The 22766-nt window shown below is 37.9% G+C and overlaps 1 long non-coding RNA gene across 4 annotated transcripts in view; it reads right to left on the bottom strand.

Annotated features, from left to right (window-relative positions):
- LOC106998441 (uncharacterized) overlaps positions 1–11753 on the bottom strand; it is a 91938-nt gene extending 80185 nt beyond the window's left edge. Inside the window, exon 1 of one of the 4 annotated variants that reach the window (XR_013417247.1) lies at positions 11575–11753. This is a non-coding gene — a long non-coding RNA (uncharacterized LOC106998441). The remainder of the gene's footprint in view (positions 1–11574) is intronic. The other 3 variants (XR_001444895.3, XR_013417246.1, XR_013417245.1) reach the window with 3 other exon arrangements.
- Between the last annotated feature and the right edge of the window lie 11013 nt (positions 11754–22766).

Genomic DNA, 22766 nt, shown 5'->3' with positions numbered 1-22766 from the left:
GGAAATAGAGCGTGGCAATGATTCTCCCCTTTTAAAAATTAGGCTTATGTTAAGTAAATGAATTACTGTTCTTTCTGCTTCATAAGGTTTGTCATTATTACTTCACTCAGATGCAGTTGCTTACAGGAACCTGCATAAAAAAGAAAGCTTTAGAAACCTTCCAGATTAAGTTCTGCAGAAAGAAGTGTGGGCACATTTGTAGACTTGATTATTTAAAGGGTGGATACAGCTGTAAACCTAATTGCTGGATAATTGTGACTTCATGATTGCAATTTGTTGGGTCCCTATTCCCATTGTGATTTGTCAAGCTTCACAATGTATTGGTTGTTTTTAATGATCATTGACTTAGAGGTCAATGTTTTCCTAGGGGATAATTCCCTGGTTATTCTGTGCCATAGTGGTTAGAAGGTTAGACTCCATATTACAGAATCAATGCCCACTGGAAAACTAATAGCATGTTGGGAAGGGATGATGAGGACAATAACTAATTACTATTAATATTCACTGTGTAGGAAAACTAAACCACAGTGCCAGTAGGAATCCCGCTAGATGCTGGATGAGAGTTCTTACCAAAAGAGAAGTGAAAAGGTTCAGGGAAACTTCATGTATTGACAGCTGGGATTTGTATGTTAAAAAATTTGTGCCTGTGGTCAGAATAAATTTTATTCTGGTCAAAATAAATTTTTTCTCTACCCACCAACTGGTAATTATTTTACAAGTGATACTTTTTTTTCCCCAAAATAATCTCTTTCTGCACCTTAAACACAATAGATACAAAATAATTACTGTTCAAGAAATGCTTGAAAATGTATTAAAATTGGGCTCTAAAGAATGGTTTAATTTCTGCAATAGTGACAGTAATAATTTATCAAAGTGTTCTCTATAAACAGTAAATTATTTAGCATATCACCATTCATATATAACAGATATATTACTGAATAAAATATATTAATGTTCACTGTGGTTAACATAAAGTATCCAGATGTGAGGGAATTTAATAATTTATGGGGATGATTCTTGTCCACTTAACTAACTAGGATGTGAATTTTGCATAGAGTGCTTGTTCCGTGAAAATGTTTCACTGTTTGAGACAGACCAGGATCTTATTTTTCAAGAAAAAGTTAATAGTAAATGACAACAAAATAGTTTCACAATATAATTTTCATGTCTTACACTTCAAATGCTCACAAAAAGGCTGCTTTTTCTGCCAGTTCTTATAGGCATATGGAATTTGCCTATCTAAATGATGTAATCCATATAAACTTAATCCACTGGTGGAGTATTTGTTGTAGGTCTATGTTGAAATTACAGTTACTATACACCTTCACATGGTTTTTGTAAATTTCAGGGGTTTGGTAAATGAGGAACGTGCAGAATCCTAGTTTTATAGCCATATTGAGTGTGATGATTATTACGTAGCCTTCTCAGAGTTCCTCACCATTTTGTTTATCTAGAAAGCATGATCTTTGAAATGGATGGGTAAATACATGTTGGAAACTCTATTGGATGAAAGGGGGGTTATTCATGCTCTCCTATTTTGGGATTTTTTTTAAATGATACGATCTATCTTCCTGCAGATTAAGTTTTGGCAAATTATGTGTTTTAATGAACTTATTTTGAGAGAATGAATGAATGAATGAATGAATGAATGAGAACTCTCAACCTTTATTTAAAAGTAAATTTACTAGGAACTTCTCTCTAAATCTGTTAAAAGCCATAATGAAGGTGGGGGAAGGGACAATTGTAATTCAGTGAAATAAATACAAAATTGGATGTATAAACTCTGCAATGAGAAATACAGGAGGGAATCTAGTAGTGGACTTATTTCTCTGGAGTGATGTTTGAGATAACTCTTAAGAGAGAAGTCACTGTTTTCCACGTAGACAAGGAGTTGAGAGGGCAGAACAAAGTTTCATACTGTGGTCAGGAATGTCCTAAAAAGTGCCATGGAATACTGTGGAATCTTAGAAGTTTAATGAGTTCATTATGTTAGAAGTCTTATGGCTTTTTCTTTTCTTTTTCTTTTTTTTTTTTCTGACAGAAGAGCCAAGAGATGATGTTATGCAGGTGGTTTGGAGTTAGCTCATGCAGGCACTGAAGGCATGTGAAAGAGTTTTAAGTTGTGTCTTGTAGTTGCTATCTGCTAAGCTCTAGTACAGCAGCAACCATGCCTGCCTCACTCAAGTGGCAATCCAGAGGGCTGGGAGAGTGTCTGGCACACTGTAGTTGCTTAGGGTGTTTTTATTAAGTGAATGAGTTAGGAGCAGTTGAAGGAATTTGAGGAAAGGAATAACCCATTAACATTTGACTTTTAGGACTGTCACTGACAGCAGGACAAACATGGAAGAGAGACGTGTATGGTTTCAATGACTACTTTAACAAATTGCCACAAAGTTAGTGACTTAAAACACCAATTTATCTTATAGTTCTTTAGGTCTGACATCCAGCACAGGTCTCACTGTACTGAAGTCAAGGTATGGGCAGTACTGTATTCCTTTCTGGAGGCTGGAGGCGACAAAATCCCTTTCTTTGCCTTTCCCAGCCTCTAGAGGCTGCCCATTTTTCTTGGCTCATGGCTCTCTTCCTCCATCTTTCTCCAGCCACATTGCATCTCTCTGACCAGTCTTCCATCTTCACATGTCTCTAACCACAGACCAGAAATGTTATTTGATTTTAAAGGCTCATGTGATTAGATTGAGGCTACCTGAATAATCCAGGTCCCTTTTTTTGTGTTGTTGTGACTAATATGACAAAGCTCTGCAATAGGATTTAATGTGTGCCTTATCCAGGCTCCTAAAACACTTCTCATGCAATCCTCCATGCTTTTTCTTTTCTGCCTTCTGCTGGTTGAATGTAGAGGGATTTGGCACAGTACTTGGAGGCACTGAGGGATGGCAGGGTCTCTAGCCAGAAGCAGCAAGAACCCTAAGAGGAGCAGAGATCCCTACCAAGCACATTGCACCTGATTTGCATGAGAAATAAAGCTTTTCTTGTGTGAAGCCACTGAAATTTGCAAAGTCTTTGCCAGAGCAAACACTCTAACCTGACCTTGGAATTTGAATGTAGTGATAGGGTGTTGATGATGTAACAAAAATACAAATCAGTGCAGGTGGCATTGGCTTAGTGTTTGGCCCATGGGCAGGATCCTTCTATTAGGGGCTGGAAATAAAGTGTGTTATAAAGGGGAACATTTTTTGGTAAGTTGCTGTCTGGAATAACTTGGAAGGCAGGCATTATGCCTAAGGATCTCTACAGTTTAACACAATGATTCTTAACCTTGGCTGCATTTGAAAATCACCTGAGGAATTTAAAAAACTTATTCCTACTCAAAGACCACTCCCAGAGATTCTGATTTAATTAAATGGTTTCTGTGTATGTGCTGAGGGGAGGGGGACATTAGTATTATTTCACAGCTAGGATTGAGAACCAAAGCTCTAGGGCAAGGATCAGCAAACTCTTTCTGTAAAAGGCCAGATAGTAAGTATTTTAGGAGTTGGCCTTGGGAGTAATTCTATCTCTCTTGCAATTATTCAACTCTGCTATTACAACATGAGAGCAACCATGACAACAGGTAAGCAAATGGTTGTGGCTGTGTTCTAAAAAAACTTTATTTATAAAACAGGCAATGGGCTGTTTTTTATATGCAGGCCATATTTTGCTGATCCATCTCTAGGACAGTGATTCTCAAACTTTTTATTCTCAGGGCTGTTTTACCCTTTTACAAACTATTGAGGACCATAAAAATCTGTTGTTTATAGGTTATATCTAGCAAAAATTACCATTTAAAATTGAAATAAACATTTAAAAAATAATGAATTGAAAATAGTAAGTATCATGTTAACATAAATAACATTAAAGAAAATTAAAATTGTCATATAATGGATATATTTGTGGTATACATAGTGAGGTTTTGCTACATGTAAAGTGATCAGATCAGGGTAATCAGCGTAGCCATCATCTCAAACGTTTATCATTTATTTGTGTTGGAAACATTCAATATCCTCCTCTTAGTTATTTGAAACTATGTATTATTGTTAACTATAGTCATTCTACAGTGGTATAGAACACAAAGAACCGACTTATCCTATCTAGCTATAATTTTATATCTTTTAATGAATCTCTCTTTATCCCCTCTCCCCCTCCTCTTCCAGCTAATAGTATACTCTGTTTTCCATTTTACTTCGATGAGATCAACTTATTTTTTACTTTCAACATATAAGTGAGAACATGTAGTGTTCAACTTTCTGGTCAGCACCAGAAAGTGGTTTATTTTGCTTAACCTGACTTCCAGTTCCACCGATGTTGCTGAGAGTGACAGGATTTCATTCTCTTTCATGGCTGAATAGTATTCCATTGTTTGTGTATATACATGTATATACACATACATATATATACCACATTTTCTTTATCCATTCATCTGTTGTTGGACACCTAGGCTGATTCTGTATCTTGGCTCTTGTAAATAGTGTTGTAACAAACATGGAGGTACAGATGTCTTTTTGATACACTGACTTCCTTTCCTTTGGATAAATGCCCAGTAGTGGGATTGCTGGATCATATGGTAGTTCTATTTTAGTTTTTGGAGGAACCTCCATACTCTTCTTCATAGTGGTTGTACTAGTTTACATTCCCACCAAAAGTGTATAAAAATTTTATTTTCTCTGCAAATAACGTATTTTTAGGATAATTGTATTTGCAAAATAAATAGTAAAAAGAACAGCATTGTTTTACATCTTTGCAAAACTCTATATTGTCTAGCTTAATAGAGGACATTTAGATTCTTATTTGCTTCTTCATCCATTCTGTTGTGATATGTTGTCTTAGTTGAAATAAGTGAAGAAAATCTAGTCCCATATAGATGTGTAGGTATTTCTTGTTGGAAGAACAATACTCCTTCTTTTGAAGGAATATTTTAATAGTCTTTTCAGATAATTGTTGACATTCTTTTGTATTATATCATGACTCAAAAATGATAATTTTATAAAAGTATATTGCAGTGTGGAACTGAAACCATATCAATAAACTTTTCACACTCTAGTACATTAAATCCACTTTAAATGGATCCTTTACCTATGCATGATTTTATAATATCTTGTATTGATTATTTGGAAAATATTATTTCACTGAGTTATGTAATAGGCACATTTCATTATGTAATATTTTTAAAAATAACATTTGTTAATATCACCATGGATCTCATAAAAATTCTTTAAGTATTCAGAAGCTGTCAAGCTCATAGTAGTGGATACAAGTTTTCCAAAATTCTAATTTTCACTTGAAAGCTCAGATTTTATCATTGGCACCAAATACTGTCAGGTTGTTTGCCTTCAAGTGACAGGCTCACTTCACTTATTTTCAAGAAAATGACTGCCAAATATCCAAGTATGAATAACCATATTTTGTTTATCACTTGTTCTTTCAAGCAAAAATGGTATTCCACAAAAAAGAGACAAGTTCAGTTTGCAACTCAAACAATCACACATTGCTTTTCCTCAAGACAACCATTGTACTTGGGTATGCAGCAGAAGTGCTTTGTGTTCTATCCTTGTGGTCCCACAGAATACTTAAAAGATTTATAACTCAAGTGTTGAGCTTTAATAAAATGCATAATGTTTACCTGTTTCATCAGGGTATTCTTAAGCAAGAGTTTTTAAACCTGTGAGATCCTGGTGATGAAAGTGATGCAATGACATAATAAAATGATATGATACAATATGGTAATTTTGCCTTGATTTATGCTAAAGAACCGATATCATTTGGCTGTGTCCCCACCCAAATCTCATCTTGAATTGTAGCTCCCACAATGCCCACATGTCATGGAAGGGACCTAGTGAGAGGTAATTGAATGATGGGGGTGAATGTTTCTCATGACAGTGAATAAGTCTTATGAGGTCTGACGGTTTTATAAAGAGAAGCTCTTTTTCTTGTCTGTTGCCATCCGTGTAAGATGTGACTTGCTCCTCCTTGCTTTCTGCCATGATTGTGAGGCCTCCCCAGTCATGTGGAACTGTGAGTCTATTAAACTTCAGTTCTTTATAAATTACCTGGTCTTGGGTATGTCTTTATTAGCAACATGATAACAGACTAATACAAGCACCAACAGTTTTACTCACCATTGCTTTGGCACCGTTGGTGCAAATGTCAATACAGTGGAAAAAACAAGTACATCTTAATATTATTATGAAAATAATTTTGACCTCATGGATCCACTAAAAGTGTCTTCGGGATTTCCAGAATTGTGCAGATTACACTTTGAAAACTGCTGCTTGCGGGGGTTTGTTTTAAAAGAACCACAGTGTTACTGTGTCATAGCTCTTATTGGCCTCCTTTGGTAAGGTGTTTCAAGAAAGAGATGAACTCAGAAAGAAATGGCTAGTTTCCAAGCCAGATGGAAAACAATAGAAAATATCCAGACTTGAGTGAACAATGGTGGAAATCCATCTGCTTCTAGATCCCACACAGAACCACAAGGCCCAGAAAGACTTTTTAGCTGAACAATATGACTTAGCTACAGATCTGATTAATAGACAAAGAGACCTGGAGAGAGGGAGAGAAAAGAGAAAAGACCTGAGAGTTGTACGAGGAAGCAAATACAACAGAAGCCTACTAAGATTTCAAAGAACTTGTATTGTCAAGAAATCCAAAATATCTGATTAAAACAACTTTGACTGTTTGACCTATAAAATCACCTTTTTGCTTTGGCTACACTCATTTCAGCTGTGTCCAAAAGGAATAAATAAACAATAAGAACTTCTAAAGGGAAAAGCTTGAGGGTCAAGCAAGAAAAAGACAAAAGACTTATTTCCAGAGAGCAGAATTAAAGTTTAATCTACAAATTTATCATCTCCCCAGGCTAGGGGATATCACGAAGCCTGCCAAACAGGATTGTAGAATTATAGTGTCCTAGTGAACATGTACATCCCCTGATTCCTTTTTTCTGAATGGAGTTTTAATTGCAGTTATGCTGTCCCTGCGCCACCACTGTATATAGAGCAAGCCCATAACCAAACTCCACTCTCCCTCCGCTCAGCTGCCTGCCAGATACAAGGGTCTGGGGGGAATTCTAAGCTAATAGGAGGTGGTGTAACCACGAGATGGAAGAAGCCTGGTCACCTGAATGAAGCAGATCCTGTCCAACCAACCTGTGCTGGATTGTGACACGAACAAGGAATGTATGTTTATTGTGCTAAACCATTGAGATTTTGATTCCAGCATTTGCCACAAACATTCTTTATTACAACACTGAGATGACTCTGAATAATACGGAAGCTATTCCATTGATAAGCTCAGAGGAACTGAACTATGGCAGTGGCAGAAATAAGAAGAAATACATATTTTAGAGGTAGAATCAATAAGCTATCACTAGTGGGATATGAGAGCAGAATGAGGTAGGGTAAGGAGTCTGGGATGTGTTCCAGCTTTCTATCTTGGGTTGAAGTGGGTGGAGTTTTGGATGGCACTCAGAACAACCCAGTGAATTTGTCCAATAGGCAAGAGCTTGGGACAGAGATGTGGAAAGCAGGCACATATAGGGCAATCATCAGCTTATAGGTGATGGTTGAAGCCATGAGGCAGGAGGAATAGTGGATAAAATATTTTGGGAAGACAATTCAGAGGGAGAAGAGCACAGAGGTTGTTTGATGAACAGCAGAGAGAGCAGAGTCTGCAAAAAAGTGAAAATAAACCCTCAGAATGGAAAAAAAAAAAAAAGGCAGAAAAGGATAGGTCACAGAAACCAAATTAGAATTAAAGCACACTTTAAAAACACTTTAAACACTTTAAAAGAACACTTTTAAGAATTGTGAAATGATAAAGAATCATATTTCAAAGAGGTAAAATATAATCAGAGCTAAATATTTATGAAATTTTAGAATTAAAAGAGTATGGGTGATCTTCATGAAGATAATTTCAATGGAGCATTGATACAAAATTCGGATTATTATGTGATAAGTGTCTTTTGATTTTATAAATGAAAAAACAGAAGGGTTACATCTTGACCAAGATTGACAGCACATGTTGGAGCTTTGCTTTGAATTTTTGCCTGTTCAACACCATAACCCATGCTCTTCCATTCTTCCAAACTGAATCTGAAAACCTCACTTAGGTAATAGGTGGATTCAGATAAAATTTTGATTATAATCTTGCTAAAGCCAGGTAAAATAGAAGGCTATTGAAATCATAGGATTGATATTTTCAGAGAGGAAGGTGTAGAGAGGTGACTAATGTTCTATCGTATTTCTGAGAGGATTCTTTCTTTTTCTCTCTCTCCTCCCTCTTTTTATTCTCTTGAGCAGATTCTATTGATAATATTGGTAACCAGGAGTTAAGTTTTTTAACATGAATAGGTTAAATGTTATATTGTGGGTATAAATTTTATATTCATAGCACGAATATAAAAATCAACTACTTATGACTATTTACACTGGCTTAGGGACAAAGGTGGTAAGAGCTGTTGGCCACAACTATCTGATCTATATCTGCGTCTTATTTTTAACAATGGGGCTATTTTGGTTTTAGAACATAGGATGTCTGAATCTTCTAAAATCACTTCTTCCTAAAATTGTAAGGTGGCAGTTGACTGATACAACTTTTTCTCTCATATAAAACTAATTGACAAGATCAAAGACTGCAAGAGTTTGAGCACTACCTTCACATTTACCAGAGGATTTGGTGGCAATTCAGTATTTAAAGTATAATCTCCAAACAAGCTAAAAACAGAGGCAAACATTTTTAGGAGATTTATCCTATGATCTTCTTTTCATTAATAAACATAAAGGTTTATGTTACCCTAAATGCTATCATAGAACAGTATTTCAAAATAAGTACATTAGCAAATTAAATGAAAGACATGTCAAAACCTGAAGCAGCATTTATTCTTGTGAGCCAAGGTGTCTACAAATTTTGTACAGGAAATGTAACTTTTCTTCACTTGATACAGTGACATTTTGTATGTGCTGAAATTTTGAAATACTGTGCACTGACATGTTTCACAATGAGCCTTCCAGAATTTTGAGGCATTTGAGGGGACACATACTCAGTGGTTGTCTGGGTCAATACTGCCTTAGTGAGAACATTTGCACATTCTCACAATTGTAAAGTTTCCCCACTATTTTTGTGACCAATACTACTGTAAATATATTTGGCTTTTTACAGTTCACAGGGTATTAATAAGCTGCAGTACTATGTACATTTAATAAGTCATAAACAGCATTCATTACCTTGGTATATTATTAAAAATGAAATTTTGTATGAAATGAAGAAAAGTAATTGGCATTATTCAAATCCATTACTTATTAAATTTTACCTTTTTTGTACAAATGAACCTTTCTTGGCATGTACTGATTTCCTAATCTGGAATGCATGCTAACATATTTTCATTTAGATATCTTATTTTTGGTAGCGAAGTACCTTCCAATTTGGGACTCAGAACATTCAATTTAGAGTATACACAAAGTCAAGAATACATACAGTCAGCATTATTAAACATAAACCTTGATACTGCCCGACTTTAGTTGCAATTTTTTGATAGCATAATTCAGTGTTATTTGTCCCCTTTGCATTTCTATAGCAACTATTTCTGTGAAAGTTATGTGTTTGGTTGAAATTTTCTGGAGCAGAAAAGAATCATTTGTAATTTTTATTTGAAGGTTGTTTTGCAGTGATGAGGAATTGAGAGATGCCCTTCATTGTATGCAAAATTATTTTTAAAAGCCCTCTACCCTACACATACACACGTGTGTGCACACACATCTTCATGTCCAATGTTATAGATATTAAGTACCATCTAATTACTCATATTCTCTTAAAACAGGGTAGCAGATCATAGATAATCACTTTTTAAAAATTAGTTAATTGAAAGAAGACAATCTAAAAAGAGAGGAAAAACACCTAACTCCATCCTGAAATTTCATGTTATTTTTGAATTGCATATGAGAATTTTTGTAAAAGATAGGTTGAAAAATGTACCTATTACCTGCCACTTACACATTTAATGTAAGAGATAAGGTAACGTTTTAAGAGACACTATTTGGCAATACACACTACCACACAGAAAATTTAAAGAAAACAATAAAGCTTAAGAAAAAAAATAAATAAATAAACTTAATTTTGTTTCCAAATCAAGCTTATTTCTATAGCAGTTTTAAAACATTTTGTTTGGTTGTTCTCATCAAGACTTTCTATCCTATTCTAATAACTAATTAAGAGAGCCCTAAAGCTTTCTGCTTTTGTAATGTAACATTTGAAGAGATAGATTTCTAGAGAATATTTTCCAAATCTGTTATACTCTGGAAGAACAGTATCATAGCTTCTGAATTTCTTCTCAAATGTCAGTATGGTTTAACACAAAGGCAATGAAAATAGAAAACTTACATGCTGATTTTAAGTTCTACATATCTGAAATTCTTAGGCAATAAACATGTTTGTAGACAGGTAAAACTAATAAGGCTAAAACTTTGGTTTTTAAAATTAGAACAGTTACTATCTTTTATTGTCATTAGTTATATATATTAAAGTCAAATGAAAGAGCTATTTGGTAATTTTATAATACTGATTTCATTCATTAATTTAACAAGTATGAATTGATTATTTACTCTGTGACAAGATATTATTACCTATATCCCTGGATGCAGAACAAAGGGTTAGCCTCTTAATAGTTTCGGAAACATCACGATTAATCCTGGCTGTCATGGTAAAGGAAAACCATTTGGTGCATATACTGAGTAAAATTTTAAAAAACACAGAAAACAAAAACTGTATATCAATGAGTAACAAAAACTACAATTTAACTGGGTTGGGATCAAAGGTTGTAAGAGCTGTTGGCCACAACTATCTGAAAAGAAACCAAAATGTCAAGTTGACCTCTTAATGGTAACTGGGTAAATACCAAGGTTCAGTGGTTTGCTCTTGATGCACATCCAAACATTTGGACATCTGTCCAATATTTTTAGCTAGAGATTTTTACTAACGTAGTTTTTAAAAATGTAAAATATGTGACTTGCTATAGAACATTCATGGTCTATTTTTATCATATTAAATGAAAAAGTTCCATGTTTTGAATGCATTTCATTTTCTTAAGTTCATAAATGAAAGTAGCATGACATTATTTATGAGTCATTTTTGATAGCAAAAATTCCGTATTGTGAATTCAGAACTGAAGAGTAAGAGAAAATAAATAAGTTGTTACAGACTGTGATGCAGTTTGTGAAAAAACAAAATGGTTGGAGTGAATCATAGTGACTGGGGCTGGGATAAGGGTAGGAAAGAGGTCAAGAAGGACCAGTGTGAGAAGGTAACACATGAGCTGAGATTTGAAGGATGAGTCCTGGGAAGAACCAGGAAAGATTCTTCTAGGTAAAGAGAACGAAATATAGCAATATGAGGTGAAAGGAACTTCATTAAGAAAAGGTCGGGGGAAAGCTTAAACTCCCCTGAATAGGATCTTTCCGACATAGATTATTTTCTATCAGGTGGAGAGTGCTCTGCTATGCAGCAGGACAGCCTAGGTCCAGCAACAGTAATCGACCATCCCCCAATCCCAGATGCTCTAAACCACTAGGTTCATTTCTCACTCACTCTATGTGTCCATTGCAGGGTGGCTAAGTGCTGTGCTCTGCATCCTCCTCTCTCCAGGACCCACGCAGACAGAGTAGTCACTATCTGGAACACAGCAGTTTTGGTGACAAAGCAAAAAGAGAAAGCGTGGCAAATTGCGTACAGGCTCTTAAAGGTTCTGAAAACTTCCACTCACACTTCATTGGCCAAAGCTGTGACTTATCTCCAGTCAGCAAGGAAGTGTAATTCTCCAGTGTGCCCGGAAGAGGAGTAGAACTGGAAATATGAATGAGTGACAGTAGCATCTCCTAGAGGGGGTCCGTGAGCAACCTGGAATTGTGTGTACATTTGTGTGTGTGTGTGTGTATGTGTGTATGTGTGTGTCTGTGTCGGTATGCGCTTGTCTCTGGGGAGAAGATCCATTTCTTTAATCAGATTTTCAAGGGATCTGTGACACGACAACGATTAAAAACCACTGGACCAGTTGAAAACTGCCATGTAAACAGATAATTGCTATACAAGACAATTTGCAGCATGAGTGAGAGGCTGAAATGATTAAAGAATTGTGCTTCTCTGTGTGTTTGTGTGTGTGCGTTTGCACACATGCATGCTCACACATGGTGACAAGGAAAAAGCTGAGCCAATGTGTAGACTGAAATGTAGAAGGCAGAGTTCAGAGAGTGATAGATTAAAGACACCAAAGTGTGAGGGGACATGCCTGATGTAATGAGGTCCCTGAAGATGCCTGAGGAGATGGTGTCCAATATTCTCTAACTTCAGGGATTTGAAGAGATTACTCTTCTTTGACTTAGAAGAAAGGGAGGGAGAAGCTAGGTGTCCTCATGGGTCAGTTTGCTGACGGAGGGGAAGCAGAAGAGCTCTATTTTGTCTGTGATATATGAGCAAGGTCATCTGCTTAGAATGAGGGGATTGTAGAGCATGTTAATAGTTTGGAACAGCTGTAAGGGAAATCTGAAACTGAGCTGACTGGGGAGAAATAAAAGGACCGCCAGTAGCACAGAGGGCCCAGCTGATGCTGGAGAACATAGATTTGTCAGAGTGCCAGTAAATGGAGTTATGTGATTTTTCTCTGCCCATGCTCAGCTGCCTGGAAGCAGGAGTTGAGAAAGTTAACAGTTGGATCGATGCAGGGCTGGGGATTGGCAGGGCAGGTGCAGCAACATGTTTTACTTATAATTTGAAGTTCAGGAGTCTGAACAGGCAAAAAGAACTAATTTTGCCTCTAATTTTAAAAGATAAGTTGGTAAATAATGGCGATAATGGTGAGAAGAAGCTATATATAGAGAGCTATCACCTGTAGTTATCCTTTGTGAGTTGCTATTCTTGCTCCCTGGAGTTCACAACTGATGTAACTACTATAACTATGGCTAAGGATAAGTAGTGTAGCTTATTTCTTATTGCTTAAGTAAAATTAATCATGCTTCAGCCACATGAGATTTTTTTTATGTTCCTAATACTCCCTTATTCCTCTGGTAAAATCTGGCAGAAGGAAGGTAAGAGAAAAAAAATTAAAGCCCTAAAAATATAATTACATACTCAGAGACAGAATCGCTTAGCTAAGCATCTTGCTATTAATTAGTACGTTGTAAATTTTGCTGCCTTGGCTGATACTAAGTCATCGTATTTAGAAGACCCATTAAATGAAGACAAAAGAAAAACATCTGGAGTAGCTTAGCTCCGAAGTAGACCTCAGGCTGAAATAGCATTGTATTGCATTTCTCTGTTCCCAGTTGCCTGCCAAATTCCCCAATTTCCCTGATTTCTGTGAGGTTACATCATAAACATTTGATAAAAAATAGTGTTGCTCTTCATAAAGGCTACATATGCACACTGAAGGCAAACACAGCCCTGATAGTAATTCTGGATTACTGAACAACATTCCATAGGCTCTGTCATTTTATTTTCCATTTCTTCAGAACAGAGGTTTCATCTCTTAAATATTGATGACTGACAGGTGAGGTGAGCAAGCCAAATGTGATCATTTAGAATTGCATTTGGGGCTGAAAGTAAATGTGACTTTTCACATCCTTCCTCAACACAAAGGATTTAGCAGGAGGCAAGCGTGTTAAAATTCTAAAAGGAGATTATTGCTGCAAATGGCTTTTCCCCAGAAGACCCTCTCTCAGAATTTCAGTTGTTGATAACTAGCAGGTTTTATCTCTAAGAACTAAGATCATTTTCTCATCACTTCTGGCCTGCCAACTTGTAGACTGTCTTCAGCTGAAGCAGTGCTGCCAGAAAGAATAACTGGAGAAGTTACTCAACTCTATTTATTTTAGAGTATGATAATTTGAGGGAAAATTAAAATTGTCAGTTTTCCATTACACCCTCAAGCTCTCAGTGCTGGTTATCTCATCAGACCTAAAAAACATACTTTGGCGGAAAATTGTGTAAACAGACAGAAAAGCCAAGAAAAATAAGGAACTAATGTCTCATCAAGGGCCACATGGTATGTTTAGGGCAGAGCTGAGCACCTGAACATCCTTACTGATCTGACCTGAGGACTTCCTGCTGGAGTCCCAGGACAGGGAGATGTGTAAATGCTGAGTATCTGAAGTAAACACTGGGCAGTTATCTGAGGTCTGCTTATGTAAGTGGCAAGGACAATGGATTTTTTTTTTTTTTTTTTTTTTTTTTTTTTGCGACGGAGTCTTGCTCTGTCGCCCAGGCTGGAGTGCAGTGGCCGGATCTCGGCTCACTGCAAGCTCCGCCTCCCGGGTTTACGCCATTCTCCTGCCTCAGCCTCCCGAGTAGCTGGGACTACAGGCGCCCGCCACCGCGCCCGGCTAGTTTTTGTATTTTTTAGTAGAGACGGGGTTTCACCGTGTTAGCCAGGATGGTCTCGATCTCTTGACCTCGTGATCCGCCCGTCTCGGCCTCCCAAAGTGCTGGGATTACAGGCTTGAGCGACCGCGCCCGGCCTGACAGTGGATTTTTAAATGTTCACATTTTGACCTGCAATGACCTGTAGCAGAGGCCTAGGGACTCTGAGCGCTCTGAGGGCAAGGATGCTGTAGAGTTCATCTTTGTATACCTGGCCCCAAGCCCAGTGGCTGGCATAAGACTAGAAACCCAATCAACGTTTAAGAAATTCTGAATAAATTCAGATCCTTTAAAAATGTTGTCGGCAGGGCTTGGTGGCTCACACCTGTAATCCCAGCACTTTGGGTGACTGAGGTGGGCAGATCATGAGGTCAGGAGATCGAGACCATCCTGGCTAACACGGTGAAACCCCATCTCTACTAAAAATACGAAAAATTAGCCGAGGTTGGTGGCGGGCGCCTGTAGTCCCAGCTACTCCAGAGGCTGAGGCAGGAGAATGGCGTGAACTCGGGAGGCGGAGGTCGCAGTGAGCCGAAATCAGGCCCTGCACTCCAGCCTGGGCAACAGAGAGAGACTCTGTCTCAAAAAAAAAGAAAAAAGAAAAAAAAAAAGTTGTCGGATCACCTCATTTCTCTACTCAGAATGCTGCAGTAGCTTCTCATTTCTCTCGAGGTAAAAGTCAAAGACCTGACAGATCTGGTCCTGGCTGCCTCCTCTCGCTTCCCAATTCTCACCCCCACTCACCCTCCGGTGGTTCCTTATCCACAGGAGGCAGCTCCCTTTGCACTGGCTGTTCTTTAAGCCTGGACTCTTACTCTACATACCTAACAGGCTTCCTCCCTTATTTTCTTTAAATTTTGTTCATATGTCACCTTTCATTGAGTAATAGTTCCACTGTCCTTTACAAAAATTGCAGCTCTGTTACACCCCCCGCCCATTCACATGGTGATCCTGCTTAACCTGCTCCATCTTTTCATAACACCATTTCTAACTCTAAATTACCATAACATTTACTATTATTATGTTTATATTTTGTTGTCTCTCTCCTTCTAACAAGGGCAGGGATTTGTCACTTCTGTTCAGTTACTCCCAGTGTTTCAGCCAGTGTCTGACACATAGAGGATGCTTTGCAAATAATTGTATGAATAAATGAACAAAGCTGGATTAGTGAAGCAAGTGAGTGGACGTGTCTCATGGTGAAAGAGATGCACTCTTAAAGATGGGTGTAAAGGTTAAAGGGACCATTAGTTTTGGTAAATCTATAGAGGTGTGCACTCATTTTCATATTCAAAAGCCCTTGTAATTCCAGACAAACTTTGTCAACCTCCAGACTCAAAGCTACGGACTTTCAACCTGTTAACTGTGAAGTTCTCTTGGTAAGAATGTGTGGTTCAATTCTTGATGAATTCAGACAGTGAGCACACGTGTGGATTGGTGTTTCTCAAAGTAGACTTATGAGGCCCCTGAATTAGGAACACTTGCTAAGTACTGTATTCCAATTCCCCAGCCCTATCCAGTTTACTGAGTGATTGTTAAGGATTAGATCTCCAAGTGACTCAAATGCATGCTAAAATTAGAGAATTATCAGTACATAAAAATCTGCCAAAAGTGATGAGACTATAACAGAACAAGATTCCCCTGCTGTAGTATAATTGTTCCACATGATGTTGATAAGATTGCAGTTAGAAAAATAGTGTTCGTTAAAATAATGAAATAAGGTAATACTGAATTAAATGGGTTTTTAAGTAACAGGAGTTCACAGAACCTTTAATACGCTGACATCATCATGTGTTCCCAAGAGCAGGCTAAAGTATGTAGTGTCACAGATTTATTCCATCATGAACATCTCTTTTTAGGTAACTCATTAGCTTTTGGGGTTTTTTTGAGGTTTTTTTTTTTTTTTTTTTCTTTAAAGAAAAAGTCTGAGCACTTCTGTTATACATAATCTCTAATATTTATTCCTGATTCTAACATTCTATAATTGTCTATATTTGTTTTCTCTCTTGTCAACTACCCTTAGTTTATAATCTAGTTGCAGCTTTTTACACCTAAGAAAAAATATGAAATAGTATTTCTATGTTTCATGGTGTCTAGGACTTATCCTTGCAAACGAGAAAGGTATTTGTGTGTGAGAGACACACACACGTGCACACACACACACACACACAGAGATTGTGAATGAGAATAAAGTAAATGCCAGTCCAGAGAGATGACACAAAGAAGCCTGTATATGGTGCACTTAAGTGAGTGAATCTGCTTGCTAAAGTAAAATTTGGTAGATTTGTAAGTAAGGGTTCTGCCTTTTGTATAAAGTGCTATATGTTAGTGATATACACATATAAATATCCCACCAGGTATAAGCACACGTGGGGCCTGGTTTTTCTGTACTGATTACCATTAATCTATTCCTTATGTCACTTTCCATTGCTGTGGCATGGCCTGTGGAAACAAGATAGGTGTGTGCCTGGAATAAACATATTTTTCCTTTTCTGAAAGCCGTGCGAGTTCTACAGCACATTACATCCTTCTGTGTAATGGAAGGACCCACACATGGGCAATCGCTGTCTACAGACGTAATGAACCAAGTGGGAGGTAATGAGAAGTGACTGTCACACCATCCCTAGGGCCCCCTTTCTCCCACCACACAATTACACTGTGACCCTAGAGAAACCAAGAAGACTATAACAGTCTCCCCTTTCCTAATGGTCTTAAAATCAGCCCTAGCTTGCCAGGGATAACTAAAATGCAGCATTATTCATTTGGCAGTCCAGAGGATGTCCAAGGAAATGTTTATAATATGGGAAGCAGTTCTATATCCACTCATATACTGTTTCCTCAGTGTGGACTTGGCCTCTTGCCTGAAAGATGCCAGCACATGAGGGTCCTTTCCTGTTTTCCCTTAGTGTGTGATTTTGGGGTGAGAACTGTTGCTATGTTTGTAACGAGAGTCCAGGGAGGAGGTTGGTGGTCACAGCCACATTTGTTAAAGCTTTTTTTCTTTTTAAAACTCCTTTAAATAATGATGAAAGTACAGTGATAGTAATGTATCACCCATTTTATTTCTGAGTTTTGTTTCAAGGGGAGCATTGGTTACAGCAACCAGTTGTATATGACTTACGCTTTTGGTGAGAGGGAGATGTCAGGTTGATGAAAAGGTAGAGGGTTGCCCGCTGAGTCAACTTCTAGAGAGCATACAAAAAATGCAAAAAGGTATAAGACTTAAAATTCTCTTCTTTGTCTTCATTTTGCTCTTATAGCTGAGGCTTGCCCACATTCTGGGGGAAGTCTGCCAACTGTTCCCTGAATGGTGAATGGAAACAAGCTGGTCTGCTGTGTTGCTTGGCAAAGATAGAATAGCAGCGCAGGCTTGCTGCTGGCTGGACGACACCATTTTCCACTCCTCTGCTCCTCTGCCTGCAGGAAGCCCCCAGGTGGCATTAGGGAGAATTAGTGTGTAAATTACAGGGCCTGCTAATTTCTCACCACTTCATTAGTTGACAGTTCAATGAAAGAGCTCCCCTGCCATTCACCTCACGTCTGTGGCACTGACACTTCTCATCAGCAGAAGCAGAGTTCAGTCGTGTTGTGTTGACATGCTTGTGACTTTTTGGTTCCCCTCCTCAGTGTGTGCTAGTTTATTCTCTGACCCTGTTACTAGCAATTATGTCCTTGGATGTCCTGCGACATCTACCTTAAACCTTCTTTTGGTTCAAACTTGATTTAGTGTCACCAGGAAAAGGTAGAAATTGCTCTTGATCCCGTCCATACCTTTTTACAGAATGGTTTCAAACTGTGCCACAAAGAAAGGAAAAATAAAAATAATACCCTATATAAAAATAACTGTTCTCCATAATATTCTTCATAGCTAGTATTTTTTGAGTGTTTATTCTGTGCCAGACATTGTTCTAAATAGTCCAGAGTCTGTTAAATCTTGTGTGTGTGTGTGTGTGTGTGTGTGTGTGTGTGTGTGTTTTATTGTTTGTTTTATTCAGGAGAAATCTGAGGCGCAGAGAGGTTAGGTTTATTGCCTAGGACACACAGCATTTGAATATTGGAAGTTTGGATCCACAACCCACACTCTAAGTACTGGAGCATTTTGCCTTACTTAGCCAATTACTTAGTTAATTCCTGAATTCATTCAAACTTTCATGAAGCACCAGCTATGTATAACTTACTATGCCAGAGTTTCTTAGCCTATCAATCCTTCCATTTCCATCGGTGAGAAGCTATTTGTTGAGTGCTTCCTATCTCCCCAGGGATATGCTCATGTAGATACGAGAGAAATGCAGGGTGGGACCTTACCATCAGAAAATTGAAGTACATGTAGATAGTTGACAAACTTTTCTCTCTAAAGGGCCAGACCCAAAATACTTTTGACTTTGGAGGTCACATGGTCTCTGTCCCAACAAGTATGAAGCAGCTGCAAAGATTATCTAAATGAATTAGTATGTCTATTATGATAAAACTTCACAAAAAATTAGTACCAGACCATATTTGTCCCACAGGCTGCCTGCTGTGAAGGACAGAAGAAGCCCGAAGAAAAATAGGGGACCATAAATACTGATGGTACAACTGAGAGTGAAGCTTGTGCATTACTGCCTGTCCACGTCTGTGAGGTCAGTGAAATAAGGTGTCAGGGAGCAAGAAGAGCTGTGTGCATTTTGGTAATTAGGCAAATTATTTCTAGAGGAGGTGGAGCAGGAGCCTTCCCTCCAGAATAGGAGGTATTTGACATATACTTGTGAGGTTGTTAGGTGGGTTTCAGTAACTGCCATAGTTCTTATTACTATGTCTGTCAGGCAAGTGGGTTATCTAATGTCCATTTTCCTCTCCTTCCTTGTTAACAGAACCCAATTTTTGTTTGGTGACACTACAGGTTCAGCAATGGCTCATAGTTGATAACAGTAAGTCTTGATAATTGTGTTCTCAATTTTCCTGCCTCTTTTGCAGTTGAAAGTGGTCATGTGACCTAGTTCTGAACAATTAGAAGTAGGTTTACCTGCTGGGTAGAGTCAGGAGGGACTCTTGGGAAGCCTTTCGCTTGTCTGATCAAAGGAACAGAAAAGTTAATGTCACACTTCCCTTATATTTTGTTGCCACAAGTTTAAACATGAAGATGAATTGGGACAGACATCCTGGGGCCTTGAGGGAACAAGCCAACATGTTATAGATGGAGAATGAGGACAAAGAAAAAGAGCCTGGGCCTCTGATGACTCCAGGGAGCTACTACATGGGTGCTGCTGCCACCCTCTAGCCTTCTCATTTTAACAGTTTACTACTTTTATAATAATTATTATTATTGATTTAAGTCACTGTTAGTTGAATAACGAATGTGTCTTTAAAAATATTTCAGGAAAAGTTAACTAGAAATTACTTACTTCTAGAAATTTCCCATCATCTTAGATAATTCAGAAAATTGTACTAAATCAAATGAGAATTGTTTCTAATTCCTTTCACTTTCTTAGTAATCTTTCTTCACAATATACTACTAAGGAGAGAAAAGTACATTACAGACAAATATTAGCCTATTTTTCTTTTAAATATCATAAATGTCTTAAGAACAAAAGTAGTAGTGGTTGTGTCTGGGTAATTGACACTAGCTGTTGGAATTAGTGTGTTTTTTTGTTCTGCTTTGTTTTTCTAACTTTTCTATAGAAAATATATAAATGAAAAAATTTAAAATCATACTAAAAAAATCAAACTAATTTTATTTTTAATGCAAGTTTCTTTTCTGACTTATACTATTTCCCTAACCTAGTTTTTCCTTTGGCTAAGCTCATTTCTTTTTAGTTTTTTTCCCATGTTGTTTTTTGTTCATTAATTGTATACTGTGCCTGCTTGCCTGCCTTCCTTTCTTTTTCCTCCCTTCCACCCTCCTTCCCTTCTGATATGCTTTGGCTGTGTCCCCACCCAAATCTCATCGTGAATTGTAACTCCTATAATCCTCACAGTCATGGGAGGAACCCGGTGGGAGGTGATTGCATTATGGGGGTGGGTCTTTCCTGCACTGTTCTTGTGATAGGGAATGAGTTTCATGAGATCTGATTATTTTAAAGAGTTCCCCTGCACAAGTTATCTCTCTTTTTGCCTGCTGCCATCCATTTAAGACATGCCTTTGCTCCTCCTTGCCTTCTGCCATGATTGTGAGGCTTCCCCAGCTACATGGAACTGTAAGTCCAACTAAACCTCTTTCTTTTGTAAATTGCCCAATCTTGGACATGTCTTCACCAGCAGCATGAAAATGGACTGATCCTCCCTCCCTCCCTTCCTCTACTCTCCTTCCCTCCTTTTTTCTTTCTTTCAACAAGTTCTTGCTTTGTCACTCAGTCTGGAGCACAGTGCTGTGAACACAGCTCACCAAAGCCTTGACCTCCTGAACTCAAGCCATTATTCCACCTAAGTCTCCCAAGTAGCTAAGACTACATGCACCCACCACCACACCTGGCTAATTTTTGTATTTTTAGTAGAGACAGGGTCTCGCCATGTTGCTCAAGCTAGTCTTAAACTCCTGGGCTCAAGTGATCCTCCTGCCTTGGCCTTCCAAAGTGCTGTGATTATAGGTGTGAGCCACCACACTTGGCCTATGTACTGTCTGTCTACAATTTTTTTTTTTCATTTGAATGCAGTCTGTGGTATGATGTTGCAAACTTCAAGTTTGTTCTTGAAGTTTGAGCCTTCTGTTGCTAAGTTTCATCAAACCATCATCTTCATTCATTCAGTAAATGTTGTTGGTGCCACCACTATTCTATGTGCTGTAGAATTAAGAGGAATGAACATTGGAAACTTTGTGCTCTTTTCTCTTCCTCCTCTTTCCTTGGACAGACATACGTCTCATCCCATAAGACCCAATATAAATGTGATTTCCTTCATAAAACCTGAAGTTATCAATTCAATGAATTATTAACTCACTCCTCTACATTTCGATTACACTATTGTTTCTAATTCTCTTTATTTTCTTATTTGGTAGTATTTGATGATATGTGTTTATTGGTATATATTCTTGCCTAGACTCTGGGTTTATCTAGGAGGGCTACTGCGTCATTTTAATCTTTGTCTGGTGTCCAACCCTGTGTTGCTCCTTTAGGCAGCCACACCCATATCTGTAGGAAAGACCATAAGCCACATAAATTGCATGCTCAGAAATGAACTTTCTGAGAATAGTGTCCTGAACCTGACCTATATTTTGCCACACCATATCTCAATTGTCAGTCACTTCTCTTGGACTCCAGTGGCACTTTGTGCTGTCCTTTATCTTCTCCCCTCCTTCAGGTATACGTCATCCCTTGTCTCTTCTAGACTTTCTCAATCATGCCCCTTCCCCAGCTTTTTTGCTTTGACACAGCTTTTGCTTGAAAGTTCAGATCCTGGAGAAAGATCTGGAGACCAATTATATTTTATACTGAGCAAGCTTTCAATTGTTACTCTATTCAATAAATAGGTGGGTGGGCAAGTGAATGCTCAGAGGAAACAGACATTTAAAAACTTAATGCTCCTTTTTTTATAGTAAGTTTGGGGTAAAAGGCAATAAAAAACAATACCATTGGCTGTTGGTGGCATTTATTGGAATGTGGGAAGGCACACAATGTAGGCCTGAAAACTCCACTGTGGCATGTGGCCAGTATACTCCTGGTCACCCAGTCCTTCTGCGTCACCATTCTTGTTGATACAGTAATCCTCTTTAAATAAGGGGGAAATAAGAAAAACACAACTCTTTGAACTCAAGTTAGATCAGGAAATTGTGGCAATTTCTGGAATGTCAAGAGTAAAAATAAGAAAGGAAGAATTAATCCTGCTAGCCCAAAATGAGAAGCTGTCACCATCAAAGCTGTAACTCTCTAAATGAATATAACACCTCTGAAAACTCTCACAACTGTGCCAAGTATTTACATGTTCTCTCTGAATGTGGCATCTACAGCAAGCGGTTTTGGTCGTGAAGCACACCATCTGTGTGATTACCCACCCCTTGCTAGAGTACTCTGAACTCAGCAGTTGTACAACAGATGCATTTAAATATACAGTATTCCTGCTCTCATAGTTCAGAATGGGTGTTAGAAACTGAGGGAAAACAACCAGCTTCCTTGAAAACTCAGACTCCATCTGACATTTTTCCAGACACCTTTTGAAACCATGTTCCATGCTATCCTGAAAGATAACAACATCGTAATAGATTTACACATAGTTAAACAGGTCAGCCTGACCCAGAACATCAGCAGCTGCTGTCATAATCATTAATGAGTCAGTTAATCCAGAAGGTGAAACCAGATCACTGTTTGGTTTTCATTCAAGTGAAGATCAGTGTAGTCATGGGAAAAACAAGGGTACGGGAGTCAGATTATAAGCAATCCAGATAGATTAAAAAATGGTTTTAC

This window comes from Macaca mulatta, chromosome 5 (genome assembly GCF_049350105.2).
Source record: "Macaca mulatta isolate MMU2019108-1 chromosome 5, T2T-MMU8v2.0, whole genome shotgun sequence".
Lineage (NCBI taxonomy): Eukaryota > Metazoa > Chordata > Mammalia > Primates > Cercopithecidae > Macaca > Macaca mulatta.
Note: the sequence above shows the minus strand (reverse complement) of the source record. Positions and strands in the feature narration are given on the sequence as shown.